The sequence below is a fragment of the Numida meleagris genome, chromosome 1 (genome assembly GCF_002078875.1).
Source record: "Numida meleagris isolate 19003 breed g44 Domestic line chromosome 1, NumMel1.0, whole genome shotgun sequence".
NCBI lineage: Eukaryota > Metazoa > Chordata > Aves > Galliformes > Numididae > Numida > Numida meleagris.
In genome coordinates this window covers 92,537,102-92,563,826 of record NC_034409.1, presented here as the reverse complement: position 1 = coordinate 92,563,826, position 26,725 = coordinate 92,537,102, and the positions used below count along the sequence as shown (strand labels likewise).

The window sequence follows — 26,725 nt, the reverse complement described above, 5'->3', positions numbered from 1 at the left end:
CCCAACAATGTCCTGTCCTGGAGGCTGCCTTTCTGGTCAAGGCTGGGCTGTGGCCAACCTTGTACCACCCCATTTCTGGGACTGTAGGACAGGCTGGTCAGGGAGAGAGGCAACTCTCCACCCAGCCCATTGCCAGGTCTCCTAATGCTGGTGCTTTGCTTCTGGGCCTCCACTTACTGGATCCTTGGCAGCCCAGGGGCAAGCAGGAATGGAACCTCATGTGCTCATAATTCTGACAGAAATCAAATCTGCCTGCCTTCTTTCACCTATCTCCTTTACAGCCTACATAGATTCCTATTCAAATATCATTAAAGCTCAAACATTGAATTATTCAGTGTAAGCAGGTTTGTGTAACACAAACTTCATGGCTGATTATATACTGACTACACCTGACTTATGGAAATAATTTAAATCTGTTCATGTACAAAACCCCACGTGAAACTCAGTTTCATAAATCGTAACATTAAAAAAAAGTGTTAAAATATTTTTCTTCCACTTTCCACACATAGTAAAGTGAGAAAATAAACAAATGCTTAGTAGTACACAGCAAACTTTTAAGTAATAATGGGAAAAAAAAGAAAAACGTTTGGAAGCATTTATATGACAGCACTGAAAACCATGCAGAGATTATCTGGTGGGAAAAACAACCAAAGAATATAAATGGTGCCTTTAGGAAGGGAGAATGTGTTTTTACGAAGAAAAGCACCTGAGTTATCTGAATTTCTAAACAATACAGTCATGTATTGACACAGAAAAAAGTCCTCTAAAAATCTATGATATGTTATAAGAAAAAAAGGCAAATACATCATTTTTCAAAGCTCCTACAGAGCTATATGTTTGAAAATATTCAAATTAAGTAAACTGAAACAACTCCTGTATTAACATAGCATGCAAAACAAAAGGCTTGCATATTTGGGCATGCTGCACCTGTGTTTTTAAATGAATTAGAATGGATTAAATATTTATGTGAGGAAACCCATTTATTTACTTGTAATATTTCAGAGGATTGAGTTCAGAAGATACCTGCATGAACCTTAGCTTAACAGACTCACAGAGATGTAAATTGTACATAAGCATCCACAGTATTCTTCATCTAAATTACAAAGAAAATCATCTATGGACCTACATAGCAACAGGAAATCTTTATTTTATTCCATTTGGATTTCCATTGCCACCCAAAAATTGTGAGGTATTTTCTGTTATATCCTAGATACTATACATGAAAGAAGATAATACTCAATTTTATTATTCAGTCCTATCCTACAGTTTCTTTTTATTTCTACAACTTTTTCTTAGTAGGTTGAAATACTACAGGTGTAATTCATTCTTGAAGCAGTAACAGTACAATTAAAGTACTTCCCATCAGGTGAATTCACCATTATTGAGCCATACCTTGTCTCAAAGCACAATCAAAAGCAGGGCTTAGATCTGTTAATTTACTGTGATCTTATTTCCCATAAATTATAATGAATTACGCACACATTTCCTCATATGAGAACTCAATGTATTAAAATGTGGCTCTAATGACCAACACTTAACAAGAAGTATCCTCTTACAGGCAGGCATTTTCTTTATATGGTATTAGTATCCTAGTATCTAGGTAGTGCTGCTTATAAATTGTGTTCAAAGCAGATGTTATTTTAATGGGAAATAACTTGCTTGCTGACTAAGAGAAAGGATTGCCAGTATTCACTGTTAAAGAAGTGTTTGCGTTACTCCATCTTTAGAGTTAGAATTAATCCTTCTTTTGCTTTCTAACTGGAAGCCAAAGCAATTACACAAGAAGAACTCAGTATGTAACTCACACCATTACTTTGAAATGATGCCAACTCTAAAAAGGCACCACTGAATGTGAAGAAGTTTGAATGCTTCTGAGGATCCTGTCCCCATCTTCCCTAACACCGAGAAAATCAGTCTCAGAGCTTCACAGCGGAACCTATAGGCCACTCAAAAACCTGAGCCCCATTCTACTAGGCATTGTCCATGCAGTTTGACACTAATGGATTAAGCTCACAAAAGAGTTTCCATCACAGTCATTATGTTAAAAACGCAGTTTAGCCAGCACCTCTGGACCAGCAACATCCATGGAATAAGCAGGACTCTGCTACAGACAGACAACAGTTGGACAGATCTTTGTCAACCTAGTTTACATCATTCAGAGAAATGAGATAACAGCCCTTTCGGCAAAAATTGACATTGACTTATGCTTATTTTTGACTATGAGAAATTCTTGTGAGCAATTCACATTTTGTCTTGGAAACCTTCTAGTCATATACCATGCAAGGCATTGCTTCCTTAATCTTTGGATCAGTATGTGATGGAGTAAAACTATGTCATTAACTCCTAGATTCATTCAGATTGATTAATTTTCTGCCTGACCATTGTGTTAAAAATGACTTGTCCCACAGTAATGCAATTAGTGTTGTAGTGCAAGAAATGGAGCTATGGCCAGAGTATGTTTGGCTTGTGGACTCATGGATGGAATCAAAAACACTGAAGCTTCCGCAGTTGGCAGGAGCTTACAGCTGTAATAAAGTAAGCACGACATCTGCACCTCAGCTTTCTCGTTCAGGTAGAGAAGTGGTCCCAACATGGAACGTCTCAGGCAAGTCACTGAATAGGTTTATCTTCTGTTTACCTATATGCAAAATAAGCATAATAATAGTTACCCCTTGGGGATTTTATCTTGCTTGCAGCACAACCTTTTAGCATTTTACATAGAAGGCTCTGTGGGCACATATTAAAAAGGACCCTGAGGAAAACAGACAGAAGGTGTCAGTGACTGGAATAATATATTATTTCTGTTATTTTTGCTGCTTTTCTTTTTTTTTTAAACCTTGTGGAATTTATCATTCTCTATCTGTATATAGTATTTCTGTGGAAGGAATTACAGTCTTGAATTAATCATGAATAGGGTCAAGCCTGAGATACCTAGAACTTTGCTGGCTGGTAAGAATGAGAATGGTAAAAAAAAATGTAATACTGTTGTTCAGAACCTCAGTATCTTCCTGAATCCATGTAAAATTTCATAAAGGTCAACAGCCAACCTATCATCAGAAAATTGAAACAATGCATAAATTAAAATATATATCTGGATTAATTTCAGAAAAAAAATGAAAGGTATAGGAATGAATTTAAAATTTTCTGAGAAATAACTTATTAAATAAGGAAGAAATATCCTGAGAACACTTTGTTTGCAATTAAAAAGAAGATCGTGTTCAGAGGAGGGCGACAAAGCTGGTGAGGGGTCTGGAGCACAGGCCTTATGAGGAGCGGCTGAGGGAGCTGGGATTGTTCAGTCTGGAGAAGAGGAGGCTCAGGGGAGACCTCATCGCTCTCTATAATTACCTGAAGGGAGGTTGTAGTGAGCTGGGGGTCAGCCTCTTCTCTCTTGTAACTAGTGACAGGACGAGGGGGAATGGCTTCAAGTTGCGCCAGGGGAGATTTAGGCTGGATGTTAGGAAATACTACTGTTCTGAAAGAGTGGTCAGATGCTGGAACGGGCTGCCCAGGGAGGTGGTTGAGTCACCATCCCTGCAGATGTTCAAGAAACGTTTAGATATAGCGTTGGGAGACATGGTTTAGTGGGGTTGTTGGTGGTAGGTGGATGGTTGGACTAGGTGATCTTGTAGGTCTTTTCCAACATAGCTAATTCTATGATACTATGATTCTAAGATAGACAAATCCACTTGCTTACTTTACCAAAGTTATATTTTTCAAATGATCTCCTCAGTGTTGAGGGATTATATAATTGTAGTTCCCTGTCCTAGGTAAAGGTATATTATTAGGTTTAAAAACTTAACATCAGACAAACAGATGTGGAAGAGTAAGTACTAAATCTTCAGTGGAAAAAATATAAATAAATATATATATATATATATCCATGTAACACAATCAAGTTGTGGCAATTCTGGACTCCAGTGAAGAGTGAAGTAAAGGGAAGCTTTGCTGTTGTTTATAGTGGGACAATAATTTCTTGACCTGTTTTCTATTGTAACCAGGATTTACTAGCAAATTCTCTTTGAAAAGCTCCCTACTTTTGCAAGTCGTAGTGATATCCACTAATTAGACTTTAGAAAAGTAACCAGAAGTTTTTCAGGAAATATTTCAGACAGATAAACACTGTCGGACCTGTTCTTCTCTATATTTCATAGTCTCTGTTTACTTTCTGGGTTACTGTTTTTACATACTACAGCAAATATAGAAGGCTAAATTTAGAACTGCTTTTGGAGCTTCAGAAAGTAAAGAGTTCTCAAGAACCAATCCCAGAAAAGACTAAGCATTTTAAAGTCAGGAAGGATAAAGAATTGTTACTAGCATACTGGACTTAGCAGCTGAATACTGAGAAAAATAATTTTAGTTATTTCAGTGAATTTGGCCACTTTGGGGATTTTTTTAAATACAGTTTTGATTGTGTGTTCTTTTGTTTTTATTTTAATTGATTATTTCTCTGTATAGCTGGCTGGTGCAATAATTTGTTAATAATATACAGTACAATTGTATAGATGTTAAAACTCAGTATGTTGACAAGATGCTAACTTTAGAATAGCAATGATAACATCCAGATGTTTTTGTCTAGGTGTTAAGCGTAATACAGTGAAATGAAAATTGAAAGTAGGCATTGTCCAGTATGCCCAGTTACTCAATAGGTCAACATATGCAGTATCTGGGATGTAAGATCATCCTCTGACTTAAAAAGAAACTGCAGTGCTACATCAGTAATTCAAAAACATTAAAGAATGTATATCTAAGATATTTTTCTTGACAACTTCTTTTTGTCTGTGTGTTGTACTTTTTTTTTTTTTTTTTTACAAAGTACTTTCTGTATGCCTTACAAAGCTTTTAAAACTCAAAGTTCAGATTTCAACAACTTTCCTCATTAAATTAGCTTAATCAACTCCACATAGTCTAGTCATGTAAATAAGCAACATAGATTCAGGACTTGAATAAAATATACTCAGAATTTTTTTTATTCACTAAATAAGTGACTCGTGTTGATGTACTTGCTGGTACTTAAGCGATGAAGTACAATAGATGTTTGTTCTGAAAATCCTTTCAGGATCCTCACAGAAGTACTAACTTGATTAGACCTTTGTGAGTTTGTTCATAGTAACATATCCATAATATCAATTCACTTTATTATGAACTAAACAAATATCAACATGTTTGCCATTGATTTAAAAGAAAGCAGAAAGATTTCTACTTAATTAAAACAAAGCTGCATACATAAAAAGCAATACAGTGCAAAACTACAGCAACAGCAAAACAAAGGTAAAAAATGAATAGGATCATATTTTCAAGCAGACTTTTTAGAATCTTTTTGAATGACACCATTTTTTTTGTTGAGTCTGAAGGAAGTATGCATTTACTGAAAATGTTGGGAAAAGGATGCACATAAAAATAAGGGAAGGAGGTAGAAAGGGGAAATAAGGAAGCAACAACAGGGTATAGAAAATGACAAATGGTTGTGTTAATGACAGAAACAAAGATTTCATATGTATTACTGCACGTGTATGTTGGTTTCATTAGCTCTCATTTGGGAAGGGAACAAAAGCTAGGCAATATAAAAGCAATATACTCTATTTTCCATATATCTAGTTAATTACATGCATGAATATCAACACTGAAAGAAATCCAAAATATCATGAAGCTCATAATCTTTATCAGAAACTACAAATTATCAAACAACCTAATTTTAAATCATATTTAGGCAATTTCCTAATAATTAAACAAATCAATTAAACCTGGATTAATAATAAAAATATATAAGTATTGCTTCTACCATATTAAAATCTTGGTTTCAGAGCCAATAAATTTGTAATGTCAAATTCTACATGCACTGATAACTTTAAGTTTGAATAGCTTAGCTTCTCACTTGTAATTTTTTCAATTGAATAGCAAAGGAATGATGAGTAAAATAACTAGGAAATAGTGAAAAGTATCCCTGGCAAATCTGAGGTCTTCCACATTTTTCTGTCAGGATGAATTTTAAACAATATGCTCTCATCCACCCAGGATGTTTTACTGAATAAGAAGGTAAACAAGCTCAATTATCTCATCAAAATATGTTACCATTTAGACTTTAGGAGAACTATTCAGTAGCAAGCATATTTAAACAACCAGGTTGTAGATTATTAATTCAGTAGGAGGGTCAATTATCTTAATAAGGACTAGAGGTGACATAGCGTTTTGTGATTTTAATCTGCAATAGGTTATTATGAAATTGCCTGAGGGTGAATATAATCAATTTGGAGCATCTAAGCAACATTTACTTTGTACTAAAACTGACAAACAACTGCAGGAAATTCACCAGTGCTGTCAAACAGAACACTAACACACAGAACAATAAACGTATTATTCTTCAGAGGTGGGTGAAAGACTGACACTAGGTATAAGATATCTACAGATGTTTTTGCATGTGTTATCAGAAACTTATCTTACTCTATATTCAGTATCTTGAAGAGAAGAAATTGAATTTGCCACCTCCCAACCCACAAATAAATGTCCAGAGTTTTATGGAAAGGTAGAAAAATAATATTTCCCAAATTTAGAACTCAATATAAAATATCAGCCTGTGCATTCAGAGCAGATATGACAGTGTACTGTAAAAGTATTCAGACATTATTTATTAAACTCCTGTGCTCTAAGTCCTTACTCTTACAGATAAATTATGTATTACTGAGCACCACTTAAAGAAGCTGCTGAGAGGTCACTTCTCTGAATTTCTTATATCTGAATTAACATCATTAAAATGCAAGAAAATTTGCACAGCACAAATCTACCTCTTTTCTCATTTTATATAAATGGATAATTGACAAAAGTATCTTGATTGTATTTGAATGCTCCAACATTTCCAACATTGGGCCTACCTAGAAGGAATTAATACTGTAACTTGACCTTTATGTCTACATTGTTCAAATATATTCTAAATTGTTCTGAATATTGACTTACAGAAACCTAAGATCTCAGATTCTGTAATTAGCTTGGCGTATAGCCGTCAAACCATACTGGAGTTTCTTGTCATTAAAAGTGCCAGAGAAGAAAGGCATGCCATGAATCTACTAAGAGAGGAAAAAAAAGATTTTTTTTCATGTTTTTCTTTGATTTTCATCAAGAAATACAGATAGATTGGCCTTTTTTTTTCCTCATCAGCAGAGAATCAATAAATTGAGCAAAGCTGTGAACACTGGCAGACTGATTAATATCAATGCATTTCCTGTGGCGATCCAAGACAGCCACATTCCCAAAAAATGCATCTCTGTGGTTATTTTATAGCTATTAGTACAGCATGTCTTTAATGAGAAATATTTCATAAACCCTGCCTATGTTCACAGAGAGGTGGCACATTGTTTATCCCAATAATGAAACAATTAGAATGCTTAGCAAGTATAAGAAGGATATGCCCTAAATATTGTCCAAATCTATCATTCTTTGTTGGATTCCTGCAGACTTTCCAATCTGCAGCACACAGTTACAAAAAAAATCATTTCCTTTGGATTATTTTTTCTAAACTCAAGTGTTTCCTTACTTGATCTGGGATGTAAGACCACAGCACTACACTCTTTAGAACAATGAAATAAAATGGAGGTAAAGGCCTATCATGTCATTCTGTCAGCCAACAGGAGAAAAATGAAAAACAAGATTCGAGGGTTTGAAGAAGTAAATCTGCGTAATAAATGGAAACTAATTTCAAGAGAAAACTACTTTTGGCCTTACACAGAGTCATTCATGGATTTCAGCCAGAAGAATAACAGCATAAGAAGCTTAAGTGAAAGACCACTCAGGAAGGACTGATGAGATGGGAGTCTTCACAGAAAAGAAAATAATAATAATAATTAAAAAAAAAATGCACACAAAAAGAGGTCATTACCGCTGAAATAAGTAAACAGTTGGGCTGAAATATCTGAGCAATGACTGGATAATTACAAGAATGTATGCAACATTATGAATATGATAGACATTGCCTTGGGAATGAAATTGCTAGCAGCGCCACTAGGATAATACCAGAGGCATACCTGCAGAGCAATCCTAAGCTTTTCAAATGTTCAATAACAAACTTGTACCTACATATTCTGGCTGTTCCTGCACTGACCTGTGTGAATTGGGTCATTTTTGTCTCTAGAACTCTTGCATAAACAACCTTTCCCATCAAAAAAGAACATATCCACAACTTGTCCCCCTAAACACCTATGTAGAGAGGGTGATAAAAAGATTTAAGTATTCAAATTAATATGTCTGCAAATTGAACGCATTTAAAGAACCATTTTGATTCCCTTCATTTCCCTTTCCTTTTTCATTTTTACAAGCAAACATAGAATCAAAACATGGAAGAAATATATAAATATGATGTGTGTGTAGACCATAAAGGTGTATCAAAACTCATGTACTGGAATGCAAAATTAAATCACAGTGTAGACATCCCTTGAGAAGATCTGTAAGTATGAATCATTAGTGCATAAATCAGTACCTACGTAACATAATGCACTAAAGAGAAATAGAAATGAAGGACAGTGGCACCTGAAGCATCTAAGTGAAAAATGAAAATTCATAGACACAAACGTAGAACAAATGGGCATCATCATGTGAATGCCCAACACATAAGAACAGTAACTGTAATCTGAGAACAAGTGAATAGAAAGACTACATTATGCAAAACATCCTATAAGGATTTTGAGGCAGATAAGTGCACTAAAAGTGAAACCGAGCATACTCTTTTCAAAAATCATCTCAACGGTGTAAAAACAGATGGGAATTTGTGGTGCGTATAAAAAACCCTGAATAATAATCCAAGCAGCTTCTTGTTAAAAGATTGGCAGGTCTAAAATCTAATGTCTGAGTTGTACCACAAGAGATAAAGCAAATAAAGAAATCAATGAGAATGTGGCAAAGTAGTTAAAATTAGCAATCACTGTCATTGAGCTCTAAACTGGAAATGAGAGAAGAAAAGGAAAGTCCTGTATTGAGTATACAGGTAAGAAATAATTGGGAGCTACTTTTATAAGCAAAAACTAAGAATAAGCCTGCATATCATACTGTTAGAATACAATTACATAGAGGATTTTCAGATTCTTTTTCTCTCTTTTAATTATGGACAATTAGTCTTCTGCTTTGTGACCTTTCAATATCTCCTTCCCCTTTTATTTCTGAACAGGTTTCCAGATGGTATCCCATCCAAAATATTTATCCAATACTTAAACAAGTTGGCAGTGGTCTCTCTCTGTCTCTTTACCAAAATACAGTGGGCTACGTTCTCGTGTTTTATATAGTTTTAAGAAACTAAGCTGAACTTAATTAAGGCCCACATCAGTTTATATTCATGTCATCCAACTGTTCCCAAATAACATACAATTAAAAAACCCTAACTACAACAATCCTAGTATGAAAATATCAGGACTAAAAAAAAAGCTAGTGATTTTATTTTAAAGAAGATCCACTTTTACACTTTGAAGCTAACTCTGTAATTTTCATAGGGTTAAAATTTATAATACTGAAGAGAGACTGCCAATTAAACTAATTTCTGCCTGAAAACTGTTTACCTGCAATTTCTGCAAAAACTAAGTGAAACTACATATACAGTAAGTGATCAGACAAGAATTCCTTTCTGTTTTTCAGTTTGTTTGACATTTTTGCATTTGGCAGCACATTATGTATTGACAAAGCAACTGTTTCCAATACATGCTCAGCGTGTTGCTGACATGACCCTTCCACACAGCAGCAGAGGAACAAAATCTGAAACACACAGAAACATGTGACAAGCCCATAGAAGATGTAGAACTATGGAGGTCCAGTATATGAAGTAATTAGATTTTGTAAGCAACCAGATTTCAGTTTTGTTTTGTTTCGTCTTTTTCTTACAAAATACTTGTAGCAGAATTCCACTCAGAGCTTTAAATAACATTAAATATAAACCTGTTTGGCTGTTTTCCAAGTAAAATCAGATTTTAACTGAAAAATGCTAACTTATGAAAATTATGAAAACAGATTCAACAATCTTGTGATAACAGGCAAGCAAGTAGCTGTTCCAGCAGCCTACTTTGGTCACACCAGGTGAGTGGAGAGTGGAGGGCTCAGCGTAACGGTGCCAAATAGGCAGCTCTAAGGCTACCAGGATTTCAAGCTCTCTGTTTTTGTAGTGATCTTGTACCAGAGCCTGAGATATCAAGGTTTCTGTAAGTTATCTTAGAATAATTAGAACAATTCAATACTGTGGACTGTGCTAGCACTAGGGATCTCAAGGTTTCATATCTTATCACAAGATATGAAAACTTGGAGCCAAAAGCCTATGGGAATCCCAGGTGCAGTAGGGGATTCGTAGAATTGTTAAGATATCTTTCAGTTTTCTGCATTTCCTGATGAAGAACTATCTTTCATGCTGCAGGAATGCTGGATAATCCTTGGGTTTCTTTAATGTTTTAGTCCTTCGGCTCCATAGCAGTTAGAGAAGTATCAGGAAACTAAAACACAGAATTCCTGAGAAACTTTAAAGCCCTCTATATTTATTTACTTATTTTTTCAAAACATAATATTTAATGATTGAGAATTTATTTTTTTAAAACTTTCTTTCTCCTACATATTACTTTCATACTATAAAAACACAGTTTTAAAAGCAAAAGGAATTTCCAAGGAATAGTTAATCTGACCTTTTCCCATATCAAGATAGAGTAATTTCCCTCTTCATACTATAAAATATATATTAAGAAATTTATGCTATGGAACAGATGGTAAGAAATCTAAAAAGCAGGAAACAGAATGTTACAAAAATATACACTTTTTCATCTTTTTGATTGTGACATACTGCATATGTAAATGTTCTGACCGTGGAGAGTCTTTCACATGAGGTTAGCTTTTCTGAGTTGTCCCATTGACAGCTGTGAAACTGCTCATGGCATATATAGCTACCAGGATAGAATCATGAAATAGTCTGAAAAGTACCTCAAAAAATGCTGTCTGGCACTTTGCCTCAGACAAGGTCAATTTTATCTTTGTCATTCCTGGCTGATGTTTATCTAACCCATTAGTGAAGGTGTCCCATGACGGCAGCTGCAGTTTCCCCCCAACAATTTATTCTGTTACTTTCAATATCTTTCTCATCACAATGCTCTTCATAATATTTTATCTAATTACTCTTTTTCTTCAATCTGATCTAATTAACTTCTTATTTTATTCACCATGGATATGTTGAGGAAGTTATTCTTTTCCTCTTTGCAAAACATTTTTGTATACTAGAAGGTTTGCAAATATTCATTAAGGACTGGGAACAAAGTTGAATTTCTTTAGCTGTAATCAGCTAGAGCTGATAAGTGAGATTTAGGAAAAAAAAATAGAAAACTTATCAAAGCAGTAGTTGTAAATAAAATATAGGAAGAAATGTTGACAGATTTGTGGCACTAAGGGACATGGTTATTGATGAGACTCAGTAGGTCAGGTTGACGGTAGCACTTGACTGGCTTTAAGGTCTTCAACCTAGATGAGTATATCATTCTATGATAGAAGAAGCTATGATAGCATGAGAGGATCCTTGACTAAGAAATTCCTGCTCTGCATGTTGCCATGCAAAGAGATTAGGAAGAAAATGTTGGGGTGTTATTTTTTTTTTATTTTTAATGCTAATCTTACTGCAAGCTTGGGCCTCAGAACATTTAGTACAATCACTTCTTCTGTTAGAAATAACTTTCAACATAATACTTTTGACTAGCCATATTACAAAGATTAATAAGATAATGTTCACCAGCTCCTGAAATTCTTTTTAAACTTCTTCCAACAACATAACAAGTAAACTTCTTAAATTTTTTTGGTGGGAACTTCACCAAGCATTTTAAATACCTGCTCATATACATACTAAGACTTTAGCAATTTGAGCTATTTTTGAAAACTCTCTTGGAAAATTCAGTGGTGCCTCTGCTTACAGCTGTCTTCTTAGCTACTTTTTCATGAAGGGAGGCAATGCCACACCTGCTAGATGATGTACAGTGATTTATGGAAAGGATGCACCGAGAGCACATGTGCTTGAGCAGAGAAAAACTAGACATAAGAAAATCCAACACAAATGTACAAGTAGGGATTCAAGTGAGATAAAAAACTGGGGAAAGAAAACCAAACCAAAATAAAACAAAAATCAAAACAAAACAAGAAGAAAACAGAAAAACATTTTGTCCTTGTCTCAGTACATTAGTCTACCTTGTTGTGGTTTTCTATGCTTGATCAATTTGATGAAACTAATAATAAATTGATAATAATTAAATGTAAAATGCTGTTTTGCTAAATTTTACATTTAGAGCTAGTGCTAAATATATTCTTAAGAATCACTTTTATGAGTTTTAAAATAAAAGTGAGTTGGAAATATGAAATGTGTGTGCATTGTATAATAAAAATTAAGGCACTGTAACAGGCATAGTTATTTTAGGCACTTGTCACATGACAAAGTGTCAGTCTGTCCTGCTCCAGCGCAAGCAGAATTTCATCCAGAGGGCACTCAGAACATCTGGGTTAGTATAGCACAAATGCACTCTCTAGTCTTATTTTTCCATGTTCTGTACCACCTGTAATGCACAAGTGGTGCTTGCCTCATACCACCCCTGTCGAGTTCAGAACATTCTTGGTAACATCCGCAGTGTTTATCACAACACATGCAGAATATGCGCACATCGAGTATTTAGAGGAGCTCCCTCATGCCTTACTTTCCATTTTTTTCATAATTTAAACAAGCTGAATCTCAAACTGGAAAAACTGAGGGACTGCTTTATTGCAAATTAACTTCCATTAGTTATAAAGGCCTGTAACAAAACTCTTACCAGGTATTTCCTTTTAGTTACAGAAAGAAGGGGAGCAACCAGCTTGTCATTCCATCACTAAAAAAGACAGCGAACCCAAGTCCCCTAGGCCTAACAATATCATAATTAAGTTAAATGTCTCAGAAACACTGTAAGCAGGCATTGCATCAGAAGTGAGTTCACTGGCCAAAGAGATATGGAGAATGGATGCCAGGAGAAACCAAGACAGCCATTAGCTTTACTGTCAGTATTAACCTTTCAACATTTTAAACCACAAATGTTCTACTGAATCATCATATAGAAGATCTATATTTTTAGTGAGTGCCACTATTGATAGGTCATTCTTATAAGCACTGAACAAGCTTCTTTTACAAGTTTGAGTTCTTCTTACCACTCTTTATAGACATTAGAGAAAAGTTTTAAATGTCATATTTGATTTGTATTTTATTTGAAATGGAAATAAGCAGCCCACAAAGGCTTAATTATTTAGTATTTGGTTTGAAACATTAGGGCACATGGCTTAGTTGGAAAATACCCTCTTTGGAACTGAAAAGGTTACCAAGTCTTAAAATCCAGCTATTCCAATAGTCATTCTAAGGCAAATTGCTTTTTTTTCTGGGCATTGTTAGCGATGAGTCAATTCCAAATTTTGTGATGTAGCCAGACACCCTTTATTAATTTTAGTGCAGTTTTTGCACAAAGTAAAGAAAAAGAATGTGAAAATGTGAATTTTCCAGTCATTGCATTACTTCTTAATGAAATATTGCAGCATATTTTTAATGCTGAATATTGTTTCAAACAATAATATCAATATAGCCTGGCAACAGGTCACTAATTTATTTTCCCAAATAAAACTCATTGTTTGCCAAATAGGCGACCACAGCTGAATTAGATCCCTATCAGATACCCCTGTCAAACAACAGAACCTGTAGAAAGAAGGAGAATTACTCTAATTACTTCTAGTAATTAGAAAAGAACACAAGTAGTTAAGAGAAAATTGCTAGGGAGGGAAACAATTTAACAAAGAGAAGAGAGTGTGTCAGAAAGCAGAGTCAGAAAAAGAGCAAAACCAAAACAGCACGAAAGCAATGGGGCATGCTGTCTTTCCAGACGCTGTAGTCAGTAGGTTGAGTTGGGGGCAGGTCTCCCACGTGAGAATGTGATGGAAGCTTTCCAAACAGCACAAAGGTGACTTTGTAGTCTGTGGGAGATGTATCACAGGATACTTGGCTGCAGCACTCACAGCAGAACCTGCTGTAAGCTTTGCCATAGTTCAGCAGAGGGGTCGGGCTGAAGGAGCCTTTTGCCCTGCTATTCTATCCTGAGAACAAGGGTTTAGTGCTAAACACTACAAGCAGTAGAAACAGGTCTGGATGCCAGGGGAATTTAAATGAACGTGAGGGAAGCTGAAATCTGTGCTCTATAAATCACAGCACAAAGGTTATAAAAAATAATTCCAATCATTCTTTCCCCAACCTCAAACCTATTCACCAAGTAATAAAGAACAGCAACTCTTTCCTAAAAACAAATTTTGCCTTTATTTTTTTTAAAACACAATTACCTACTTAGTGGATAAAATAAATGCAATATATATATCCATAGTCTAGAAAAGTGCTTGACACAATACTTTGCAGAATTACAGTGAAAATTATTTCCCAGTGTCTTGCAGAAGATCATTGTCACGTGGCTTGAAAGCTGACCGTAAAATAAAGGCTCAAAGTATTAAATTTGGAGTGTGTGGTGGAATACTTAATAGCATTCTATGGAGATTCATTCAGTTTAATGTCTTTATTAATAATGAGGAAGTGGGAGTAAAATATGTTAATGAAATTTGCAGGTAAAAATAAATTAGAACTTGAGGTGAATACCAGAGAGCAAAAAGGAATAATAGAAATTGGACCAAGTGAGATTAAGGAATCAGACAGAAAATTACAAAATGAGATTCAAATAGGAAAAATACAAACTAATATGTTTGAGGAAAATAAGATAAAGTACAGATATTCAAATAATCAGACAAGCTGGGATGAAGTGTAATGCTGGAAGAAGATCTCGGAGTAATAGTTTATTGAAAATTGAGTAAAAGCTTACTGTGCAGCATAGGTCAGATCATCTTACCTCTGTTCAAGGCTTTCTTCTTCAAATGATGAAGAAACTATAGCAGCTCTGGCTTTGGTACCTCCACCAACAGTTTCATGGGACTCAGCAACTCTGGACCTCTTTAAAAAATAAGAAATAATAAAAAAAAAAAGGTTATCAGTTCTCAATTTTTGTAACTGTAAAGACAATTACAGATAAATATATGATCTCATTGTCTTGGCAGTGGTATAACTATAGCCACCAGAAAAACAAACAAACAAATAAAGCATCAATTTGACCCAAGGACCCAGATCACAGAAACAGAAGAGGGAAGACCCACCAGAAGAAAGCCAAGGTTTAACTGGTCTCCGTAGACAGATGGCTTTGTTTCTTTGGTCCTTTGGGTGAAGAAGCGTCTGTGTGATTTTAGATTATACTCTGATTATACCATGGTGGTTGTATCACTGTGATTATATAACAAGGTTTTAGATTATACAAATTACTATAGAGTGTATTTGATTCAGATCTCATCTGAGCCTGTTCCCTAACAAACAAAATTGTCTACATGTAATTTTTCTAAGACCAGAAGGAAAAGCTGCTTTTGCAAATTTATTGAAAGCTGTAAGAAGGTGTGACTACACCCATAGCATGCAGGATAATGATAGGAAACCATCCTTTCTTTCTTGAAAAATACATAGTCTGTCTCTTGAAGAGCTAGCAAGCATTTGGACTGCTGAGGTATTTGAAGGGTAGCTGCTTTAGCAATTTTCACTTCTTTGCCTGCCCCCACCCCCATTAAATTGGTGTCAATTCCTATTGTCCCTCCCACACCTAAATTAATAATTTTGAATCAGAAGCAGGTATGATCATTAGCACTTGTTAAAGGCCTTCGGACACTCTAGACATCGTCTCATTGAGATTATTAAATGATTCTTTCACTTACTCACCTTCTGGTTATTTTTCAATTTGTTTGAAGATGGCTGCAATTAAGCCTCTTCCAAGAAAGGTATTCCCTTAACAAGGCACAATTTGTGGCTTAACCATCCCAGCTTGCTCTCTGTGATCCTGGAGTGGCTGCATTGCACTAGCTGTGGGGAGGGCAGCTACAGAGCATCTGATCTGCATTTGTCCCACTGCTCATCAGCTCCCTTTGCCTCCATGAACTCTTCTGTTTCATTTCACATTCCTAATGATCTTCTGGATGCAATCTGAAGAATTGCCCATGTGTAGCTGTGTTTAGTTTGGTTGCTCACTGAAAGGAAGACTGTGAGATAAGGGGCAAAAGCGTGCTTTATCTATTACCAGCCCTATGCATTCTTTTGTCCTCTGCCTTCAAAGGGTGCTGGGAAAACTGTTGTGAGGCCAACTAATTCAGCTTATGGCATGCTTTCTAGGAAGCTGACAGCCAAAATTACAGCATGCTGGTTGAGAAAGTATTAAACTGATGAGAAGGTGTCACTGACAAAATACTTGTTTGCTTGTTTCTTTTTAAACGTACAACTCTGTCAATCCATCTCTTTTACCAGGTTTTCTTCCACTTGACAGAAATAATTTTTCAATCATAAAAGTAAGGCTGTGTAGTAGTACATACACTGATCATGACATTTAGCTCTTGAGATAGTGGGGATTTAAGAAGAAAATTTCCATGGCTTTTCACTTACAGTTTGTAATGTGAAGGAGTTTAGATGCACGGGATATACTTGATCTCTTCAGTAGCTTGTAAACAGATTGTTACCTTGAGTAATCAAGTTACTGACATCCAGTAATGAGTAACTGTATAAATCACAGGCAAACACTTATAAAATAAACTGCAAACATGCTGAATTTTTATTTTATGTTTACTGGCACAAATGAAATTGGTTTCCTCTTAAGCTCTATTCTGTCATCTCACAAATCTGACAGAACATGTAATTGGTGACATGATTGTCCTATGGAGATGTCATGGTACCACCCACGTGAGGCTGGCTGGGAGTAGGGACTGTTACTAGAAACCTACTGTACACTGATGCTGTGACTTATTAAAGTGATTTGAAGCTTTAAAATAGTGATTAAGTGATAAATGTTTATTATTTTTTGAACTACCTACGTTGCACGCTACATTTTCTGAGAACTAGTGTTTGCCTTGTTCCTCAGCTGTTGTTTGTCACTATTAATAAAATTCTTATAGTGAAAACTCTCTGTAGGCAGCATGGAAAATTTGCATAAATCCATCCATTCTGGAATTAGTGTGCAACCGTGTTCATTACTTTTCCCAAGATTATCAGCTCATATAACTACAGTGAAATTTGAGTATTCCAATGTAGTTTTATGTTACCGTATATTTCCCAAAAGAGAAAATTGAAAAAAAATGAGGTACCAGCATTCACAAAACAAAAACAAACAACAAAAATTCTCTGCCTTAGATATCCAAATGTATAAGTAGATCTCATTTTTTCTGTATTGCATACATTAGAGAGAATTGAGGCTTGTAAGGAAAAAACAAGTGCATGCCTAGACCCAGAAGTGAGCCGTGAGATATTGAAATTATAAGGACTTTTTTTTAGCTTTTAAAATTTTGAAATGATTAATTCCTATTAACCTATTATCTTCTTTCATAATTTTTATTGTTTTTTAAAGTGACATGCCACTAGAAATTTATGTTTCTTTTGTCGTTCATTTCTTTTGACATTGGCACTGTTACCGCAAAAGATAATGATGATGAAACAGTCTAAGGATAAAATATGTTTAGAAGGCACTTGGCATATATTATTAAATGAATGGAAAATGATCAGTTAAAGCAGCAGATGATTAGGAAGGAAGGCTTATTTTACTTGCAAATATGGCACAAGTTGGCAAGTAAACTTGAGCAAGTTTTAGTACTATTGAAAGATTGTTAGTACTTTGTGAACATTTGCAGGATGAGTCCGTGCACCAAAACACTTCTGCCATAAGGAGTGCTGAGAGATTATTACTGTAAGAACGATACAGAAATTCTGCCCTAAAGAGGGAGTGTCATGGTTTTGTGATTTTCAGTTATTGATATTCCACATCATAACATCATGTAGTGGATATACCTGGTTCTCAGAAGAGAAGGACTACTACAGTCCCCACGGTACTTTTCTCCTCTGCTACCATTTCCAGCCGGAGGGAAAAGATAAAAGCTCGCAGTATAAAAACTTGCAGATCACGAGACCTCATCCCTTTTTCCGCCGTCTCTCGTCTTGGCAGCACCTCGCTCTTCAGCCGTCTTATCGTCGGTAGTAGAGTAAGGCCTACCTTGATTTTGGGACATTCTCTCTCTGTATTGGATTTATCAGCTTAAATTGTAATTATATTGTACTATAGTGTATTGTTTTGCATTCCGATATCTTATTTAGTAAATTAGTTTGTTTCTCCTCAGATTGTTGCCGCTGTTCTTTGCTCTCAGGGCCATCTCCCTACCCTTTTCCCCTTTCCCCTTTTCCCGGGACGTGAGCCGTTGAGTCCCCCGTCCCCTTTGTCACGGAATCGGGCCTAACGCCTGTAAACCGCTGACAGGGAGATAATATGAATTTGCTACAAATATTGTTAAATTAGTGGACATACACTTTCTTGTTGCCAGATATCTTGTAGGCTAAAAAAATTTAAAGGAAATAACAGCAATGTTAGAATAGTATGTAATGAAGACAATGGAAATTCACGTTAAAATCAAAGTTCAAGCTCCTCTGTTAAATATGTGATTGCACATGCAGAAAGCCTTTACTTTTAAAAGAATGAATCGATAAAATACCATGAAAGTATTCAGTAACCTTATTTTCTCCTCATTTTATTGTTTCTTACCACTTTTAAGATCATTTTAAATTATTAAATCTTCAATACTTAGATCTGAAAAGTAATTAATAGTTTAAGAGTTTGTCCTCTGAAGACAAAATCTCTGAGAACATGAGGGCAACCTGGAATTTGAGAAAGTATCTGATAAGGCTAATGATAATTCTGGACAATAGTCCATGAAGTAAGACATGGAAGCCTCTTCAAGTTTTAGAAGTGAAATGAAATGAATTTGATAGAGGTAGCAGCAAGAATCCCACCAGTGTAGCTGTCCTCCTCAGCAAGTCTCTTCAGTTTAGGTAGCTAAGACACGGGGGGAGGAATATGTATGGGAAAGAGGAAGAATGTTCTACGTTGAGAGAGGGTGAAAAGGGAGATCCATGAAATACTAATGAAAGTATTATAAATACCAAGAAAGCCAAATGTGAAAAAGATCCTTGCCATAAACAGAGAAGTAACTGGAAATCCATGCTATAAATTGTCTGAGGTTTTAAAATCAATGCAATAAAGATAAGAAAAAATATAGTAACATTAAACAGGAAAATTAACACATTTAATAGTCCATGTCAAATAGATGATAGCATTTTTTAAAGTCACCAGGAACTAGATAATCTTTAAGACCTTTAACTAGATAATATTCCAACCTAAGCCATTCTGTGCTTCTATGAAGGTTGTAAATCTCCATTTTCTACTTTGTAATTATTAAAAAATATGTCTACAACTTTTGGGCTTACAAAGGAGGAAAAAATATACAAAAGATGTGCTTTAACTGATGTGATTCTGTCTTCCCAAATTCTTCAGACAGGACAGGACAGTAAATCAGGCTGTGAATTCCCCTATTGCTCCAATGAGATTATAGACCCAAGCTTAAGGTCAACAGTAGACTGTTGTGGATTCACTGTAAGACTAACATTCCTTCCTCTTTGCAGTATCAAACTACAAAAATTATGTTATTCATCAACACTAAAAGATTTTCTTTCCTTCAGTTCTCTGTTGGCATATCTGCCCTGTTAGTGGTCTAACATTTTGCCACTTAACCTTTAGATTATACCATTTTAAAAAATGTTGTAAAGATAAAGGTAAATAATATACCAAAATCTAAAATATGGAGTATCTTTGGTTATTCTAAAAGGAACAGTTTTTCATTTATGAACACCATTAATCATAAAACTTTTCCTTTCTGTTGTGATATTTTTCACAGTATTTTTCATAAAATAAATTTGTCATAACATTTATTTTGTCATGAATATCAAGATACATGATGGGTTGTGCAACATAATTCTTACAGGATAAGTCAGTCACCTTCTGGAAGATAACAAGAGGGCATTCCATACTTGAGGGACTGCTATGCATTTCTGCTTTAGCTGAGTTATGATGATACCAGTATCACACAAGTTCTATTTTATTGTCCCACCTTACTTCCCATAAGACTCTCCTTTTTCACTATTCAAATGGCACATAAAAGTGTTAACATTGCAGGCCTTTTTAATTCTATTCCTCTGTCAAAGGAAACAGTTTAGCAAGATAAAAACTGTGTGACTTTTCTGTCACTTGCCCTATGTTCCTATTAGAATATCCAATTTTCTATTGCATAGAAACTTATTAAAGCAAATTATTTGAGATAAAAGTGTTACACACAGAACAAAGAGCTAATTAAAAAAATATATCTTAGCGGCTGTTCTTTTTGTGTGTTTGTTTTCTTCTTGAAGAGTAGGGAAAAATCTGACTTAAGTTAAAACATGTGGTAATCATTCCCTTGAAACCATCTAGAGACCTCACTCTTTGGATTAGAGAAACTAAGTAGCATTGGCCAAATGCAGACAAGATACCATTGTATGGGTACTTGGAGGTGGACTGATAGACGGGAAATGGGAAAGCAAATGAGCTTTGTTAGAATGAAATTCTAGAAGGTGGTAGTTCTCTTTCACTGCACCAAAATTAATTTAATTTAGACTTTCACTTCACCACTAACAAATATGCTCAAAGTCCTAAATCAATGAAACAATCACTTCCTTATCCTTTTCATCCAGAAGCATAACTAAAGCTGATGCAATCTGAGGGCTGCTCTGAAACTAATGCATCCTATTTTATTATGTTGGTCCATGATGTCAGGCTGATGTTAGTATGGCAGTAGAGGTTGAAACTTCCTCCCAATATTCCATCACAGTTTGTTCCTGTGTGACAGACGGCAGCAGAGGAGCAGTCTGACAAAATGGTGTCTGATGTGGAAGTGTGTATGAAGCAAAGGTGTGTTATTGAATTCCTCCATGTGGAAAAAATGTCACCCATTGGCTTGTTGAACATTTATGGAGACCAAACAGTAGATGAGCTCTGTGAGACGGTGCGTGGTGCAGATTTTTACAAGAGCAGCATGCAGGCTCTTGTTCATCACTGACAAAATCACCTAGCTAATGGCGGTAACTGTGTTTAAAAAGTTTCTTATATCTGACAACTTGCTCTTTCAAGTAGTGTTATTTTGCTCTTTTTATCTGTTGTAGTTTCCACTGAAAGAAATAGAAGGTATTACTTTTGGAGTGACTTTCATATTATATTCCCTATGTTTGTTCTTCCTCCTTCAGGAGGAGCTTTTTTACTCTAGCTGCTTACCATGTGCCACGATCCAATGTTTTTGGATAATGAAAACATAAATACATGGAAAATATGAAAAAAAAATGAGAACTATATTGACCAGAGTTTGATGTTAATAATAAGCCAGTGAATTTGGATAATATTTCCTGTATGGATTTTCATCCTATATTAATGATATTTTAGGCTTTTTGAGTGTTCTATAGAGGAGCTGAAGAAACTATGCAATTATCTTGATTTCAGTGTCAGGTGACACAGAGTTATTGTTGTTCAGAGTACTTTTTCAACACAAAGACCAGAGAGAGAATATTCACTATTTTCAGTTGAAGCCCATTTTAATATGAAAGATTAAGTACAAGTTAGTCTCACATTTCCAGTAAACTCATGTCTCCAAAGAATTATTTTTGGATATGCATAGTTATTTCTTAATCAACATTATTTTGTTCATGGTTTCTAAGGAAATCAGAAAGTAGAATATTCATTCAGTTTCTAAGATTGGGACTAATGTTTATTTTTGCTATCTCAATTTGATTTGATGATACTAGGGAGTTTTCACCCTCTGCTTCCATCTTCTGAGGTTTGTCTCATCATGTAAAAAATAATGGATATGACTGGAATATGCAGACTGTAGTAAAAAACCTCACCTGTATATGCTGCTTTAATTTTAATGAAAAAAGGAACAGATGATACAGTATTATAGCAAGCACTAATAAACCCTCAAAAATATTTTCCTTTATGAAAACCTGAATCTAATAAAATATTTTTCAAAAAAGAAAAATATTTCTAACAGAAGCTCTTCTAGAACTTAGGAGCAGAAATTTGAGATTGTCTAAAAGTGGTCTTTCAGATTTTAACAGTTTATATAAGGGTATACCTTCTAAGACAATTTTGCTGTGAGTTACTTATTCATTGATTGATGGATTGCTTGATTCATTCATTCATTCATTCAGTTTATAACAATATTTTATTGAGTAGGGAGAAAATGCATTTGAAGACCTGCTGTGGTCCATAACTGTTTTCAGATAAGATAGTCTGAAGCAAAGTTTTTAAAGCAACCTGTACAGATATACTAGCATTGAAAAGATATAAAAATATAAAACCATTTTCTGCAACAGGAGTTTGAATAAACTACTTTCTGCTTTTCACTTCCCAGATTCTTGTGACTTTGTTGGTGAATACAGATAGACCCTCAAAGTCGTTGCTTGAAAACAGTAAGATCAAACCTCCTTTTCCACTTTTGCAGACCTGTATGCATCTGACTACTGCTAGGTAGGGACAGCATACAGCAGCTGTGATGTTATTCTAAAGAGGACCTTACCCTCTCCAGCTTCTGTATCAAAAACAGAAAGATGTGTCTTTATTCTTCTGCTTTTTCACTCATCATCTGATACAGTGAATGAAAGCAACCAAAACAGCTGCTGCATCCTGTGAGCTAAAAAACACAACCCTGAGGTAGACCTTGTCCAGTTATGCAGCAAAGACTTGAATAGGTTATCTGCATGAGACAGGACAGTGAAACCTTGTGCTTGGGACCCCCCAGAAATAACATTTCTCTTTTCTAGTTTCTTGGGCACTAGTTTTGAGTCTTGGGTTATTCCTCAGTTTAATAAGTTTATCTGTCTCATTTTAATGTTTTTATTTTAATAGTAATTTGTTAGCCTCTAAGGAAAAAGAGGAGTATCAAATGTTGTCATTTAATTCTTAACACTGTGAAAGAGGAAATATTTCCAGATTTTTGTGAGAGCTAAAATTTAAGACATTTGATCAGGCCTGATGAATGTAGAGCGGATATCCACAACTCTGAAGTGCATACCTTGACTCTGTTTTCCATGTTCTTTGAATACACAATGATTTTATTCAATGGAGATGAATTTGATTGTGGGTGTCAGTAGCACAGGAAATTCAGAATTATTTTGGGTTTTGGAATTTTTTTCTATGACTGCAAGAAACTTTTTCACAGCATTGGTTATAAGATGGCATTTTATTTGGATGAAAGAAATAAGCTAAAATTGCATCCACAAAAGAATCAGCACCTGCAAAGATACATGACTCTTAATTAACGTTTCAGTCAGAAATCAACATTAAATAAGTATAAGAAAATAAATAAATATATATGCATGGGTATAAACCCATAAATAGATGCATACAGACAAAGAGGATTCTACTATGAGAGTCATTCAGATTGCTTGAAGCTCTACCTTTGATTGTCTCTCTAGTGTATAGCATTTGTGAATGGAAAGTAAAAGCAGCTTGCAAATTTTTCTGCTAGCACCAGTGCCTGAAACAGTAGCTAAGACAAGGATGTTGCAGTAGCATCTTTATTCTCTTCACATTTTCTCATGTCATTTCCATCCTTTCCTCCTAGTAAGTTAGTTGCAGAGGAGAAAAGAATGTGAGAAAAATCACTTTTACATTGTGAGGAGTTTGTCCAAGCCACTTAAATTGGCTCTGAGTAGCACTGCTCCAGAACAGAAGGAGAAAGCACCAATAACAAATTTGGGGAAAAATCGGTTATTCACTTGACACCACCATTCCTTATCTTCCTGGTCAAAGATTTGTCTTTCTTTAGATATAACAGAAGATATACTGGATAACAGGCATCTCGTTTAATTGACTGAGATTTGTTAATTTAGATCCTCTGTGATCTATTCAGGAAAAATCATGGAATATTTCCTCATCTTTTCTAGCTATTGGAAACTGACAAGCAGCATCTAATCCAGCTTCTTCCTTAGCTGCTATTCCCTTCCTATTTAGGGAAACTGAATACTTTTAAAGAAAGGAACGTCTCTGCTCATTCTACAAATAATTGGGAGCTTAATCCTAATGCCAACTTGCTCGTGCTTTTTTTCTGACTCAGTTTCAAATCAGATTCGGAGAAGTACAAATGCCCACCCTATAGCGCCCACTATACCTTTGCTGTAGGTAAAAGCAAAGGAAATATCCTGTGATTGTCCATGATATTTGAGGGGGGAGGAGAAAGATCCATCATGCTTCTTTTGTCCTTTCTTTTAGAGAAATTTTGTTCATGAATTCAAAAACCCACATACAAATCTTCCAGTATGCTCTTGTCCATTATTTTTTGTCTGCAACCATTTTCTTGTTTTCTCAAGGCCAATATTATGTTTTGTTTTGTTTTTAAAAATATATTATTCATTTTAAACAGGAGTTTAAAAGAATATTAATCAGTCTAATGTTTTTCTTTCCTCCATAAATCTTCCCCTTTTGTTTGGAATAGAATATTTTGCTGACAGAACTCTGCTTCTATTTTCTTGCCATCCTTCTCTCTTTAATACTCTGTTTACAACAGTAACCATAACTCAGTCTAGCCAAAGGTTGAGGCATGAAAAAATTGTTGTCCATCTCCTATTTCTAAAAGTACTAATCAGTGAGTAATGTAACTTCAGCTCCAACATGGAAGTATTATTTCAAAGTGAATGGGAATAATGATCTCTAAATTACGTGACCCAATTTTCTTCTGACTTTTATGTTTTCCTGTAAATCAGCAGCACATTTCTGAAGGCTATAAAGTTGCACTGACCTTTAATTAAGCAGGTAACCACAGAATCAGCTTCTGCTTTTAATACCTTCAGACAGAAAAAAAGACACAGATTCCCCATGATTATAATTTAGTTCACCTTGGGAGCCGAAGGAAAGCAAGGCATGAGTCCAGACATAGGTTTGGAGGCAATTCAGTGTGCTAACCACAATATCCACTTCCTCAGCCCCTTGGGCAACAAACACCTGGTGTCTCTTCAGCACACAAAAGCGGCAAGGGCTGGGAGCTTTCAGTGGTCAGGAAGAGACATGGTGCCTTCCTCTCTTCTCTGGGGAAGCTTTCAGTTATAAGGGAGCATGTGGTGTCTTTTAGTTTGTGTAGACACACTGTGTTATTACAGATGTTGCACTTTTTGCATTTAAAACCTCCTCCTGATCCTCCTCCCCAACAAAATAAATACACATTATAGCAGTTATAAAGCTGAGTACTGAACTTAGTAAATGTACCTATAACTATCAAGAACTTTAGGCTTTCAGTTTTGAGCTTCTGATACTACACTTTTAAACTTCCTATTTACTGTCAATTTCACTGGTTGCTTTTCCTCACGTAAACTCCCTTTTTTTTTTTTTGCATTATTCATGCTATTCCAGCATTAATGTGATTTGGTTACTCACTGTGGCTATAACCTTCTGAGATTTAATAATGAGTTGATTATGTGAACTGCATTATTTTAAAGGCTTTGGCTAGTGCTGGAGCTTTGGGTATGATTTTGTGTATACAAAATGTACAGGAATTGTAACTTCTCAACTAGAGGGCAGGCTTTTGGTAAAACAATGTTTTTCTGTAGGACTTTGTTGCTGAGCACTTCAGAAGTTTCTGATGATACTTGATGCTTAGCTTTTTTGCAGAACCAGGTGAAATTAAAATTCCTAGTTCGGAGGAATTTTCATTCACTCATTCATTCATTCATTCCAGGAAAAAAAAAAAAAGAAAAAAAAAAAAGAAAAAAGATTACAATCATGAGAATGTAATGATACCAATTTCCTTCTTAAATCTGAATTCCTTTCACAGAAATTACTCAAACAACTCCAGGGTACTTGAGCATTGTTTTTCCTTGTTAGCTGCTTTGTTTTGGTTTTAGCAACACTCTATTCTGAATCACTAAAGATTTGCAATGTCATCAACACGCCATGATGTGCCATGACTGGACAATGTCCTGATAAATGAAAATAGACCCTAGTATGATCTTTTGTTAACATATATATTGACATCAATAAAGGCTAAAAGATTATGACAGTTGTTTCTGTGCCAGAGAAAATACAAGGCAGAAGACAAGGTGCAATATGTATTTGGGTCAGTGCTTGTATCAAAGGATGTGTGATGAACTTTCAAAAGAAACAGAAGGTAGTTTAGGTTAGGCTCAAAAGAGGTAAGGAACAAAAAGAGGTCTATTTTTTTTGACCTTGTGACAGGGTGACAAAAATCCCCAGAGATGTACTAGGAAATTCCTCAGGAGATCTATTCTGACTTGAAAGAAGGACCTTTCAAAATGTAATGGTTTTAAAAAGAATTTAAAAGGAATTTATAACCAGAAGCCAGACTTCTTTCTGAGATTACATGTCAAAAGATATTTACAGTATGTTGTGGTCAAGTTCATAGATAGTAGTAAAAAATTCAGATTGGTAGTACGAAGGTATCATCTTAACTATATACTTAGATTTATTTTTTCCTTAAACATTTTGTAATGTTAAAATTGTGTTTAATCAGGGAGGACATTTCCTGTGATATGTAAAGAAATTGAAAGCAATGATAAGTTAAAAGAACCTCAGCTTGAGTTGGCAGAAAGCAATTTAGTTATTTTTGTAGTGCTGATGTATTGCCAAGGTCACAAACAAGACTGATTTACACAGGAAATATGAGTTAGAAAGGCTATTTAAGGGAGCCATAAATACTTTGCTTAGATGTGCCTAGATGGATTTACTTCTTCCATCAGCTGCACTGAAAATTATGA

At 35.2% G+C, this 26,725-nt stretch overlaps 2 long non-coding RNA genes across 2 annotated transcripts in view; one reads left to right on the top strand and one right to left on the bottom strand.

The window, feature by feature from the left end:
• The window catches only part of LOC110401625, a 61,694-nt gene that overhangs the window by 14,444 nt on the left and 20,525 nt on the right, over positions 1 to 26,725 (top strand). The gene's annotated exons all lie outside the window — the stretch shown is intronic.
• On the bottom strand, positions 976 to 15,544 carry LOC110401630. The gene is made up of 3 exons (XR_002440489.1): positions 15,187 to 15,544; positions 14,886 to 14,986; positions 976 to 2,638 (listed from the first exon to the last, which is right to left on the bottom strand). It is a non-coding gene; the product is annotated as an uncharacterized LOC110401630 (long non-coding RNA).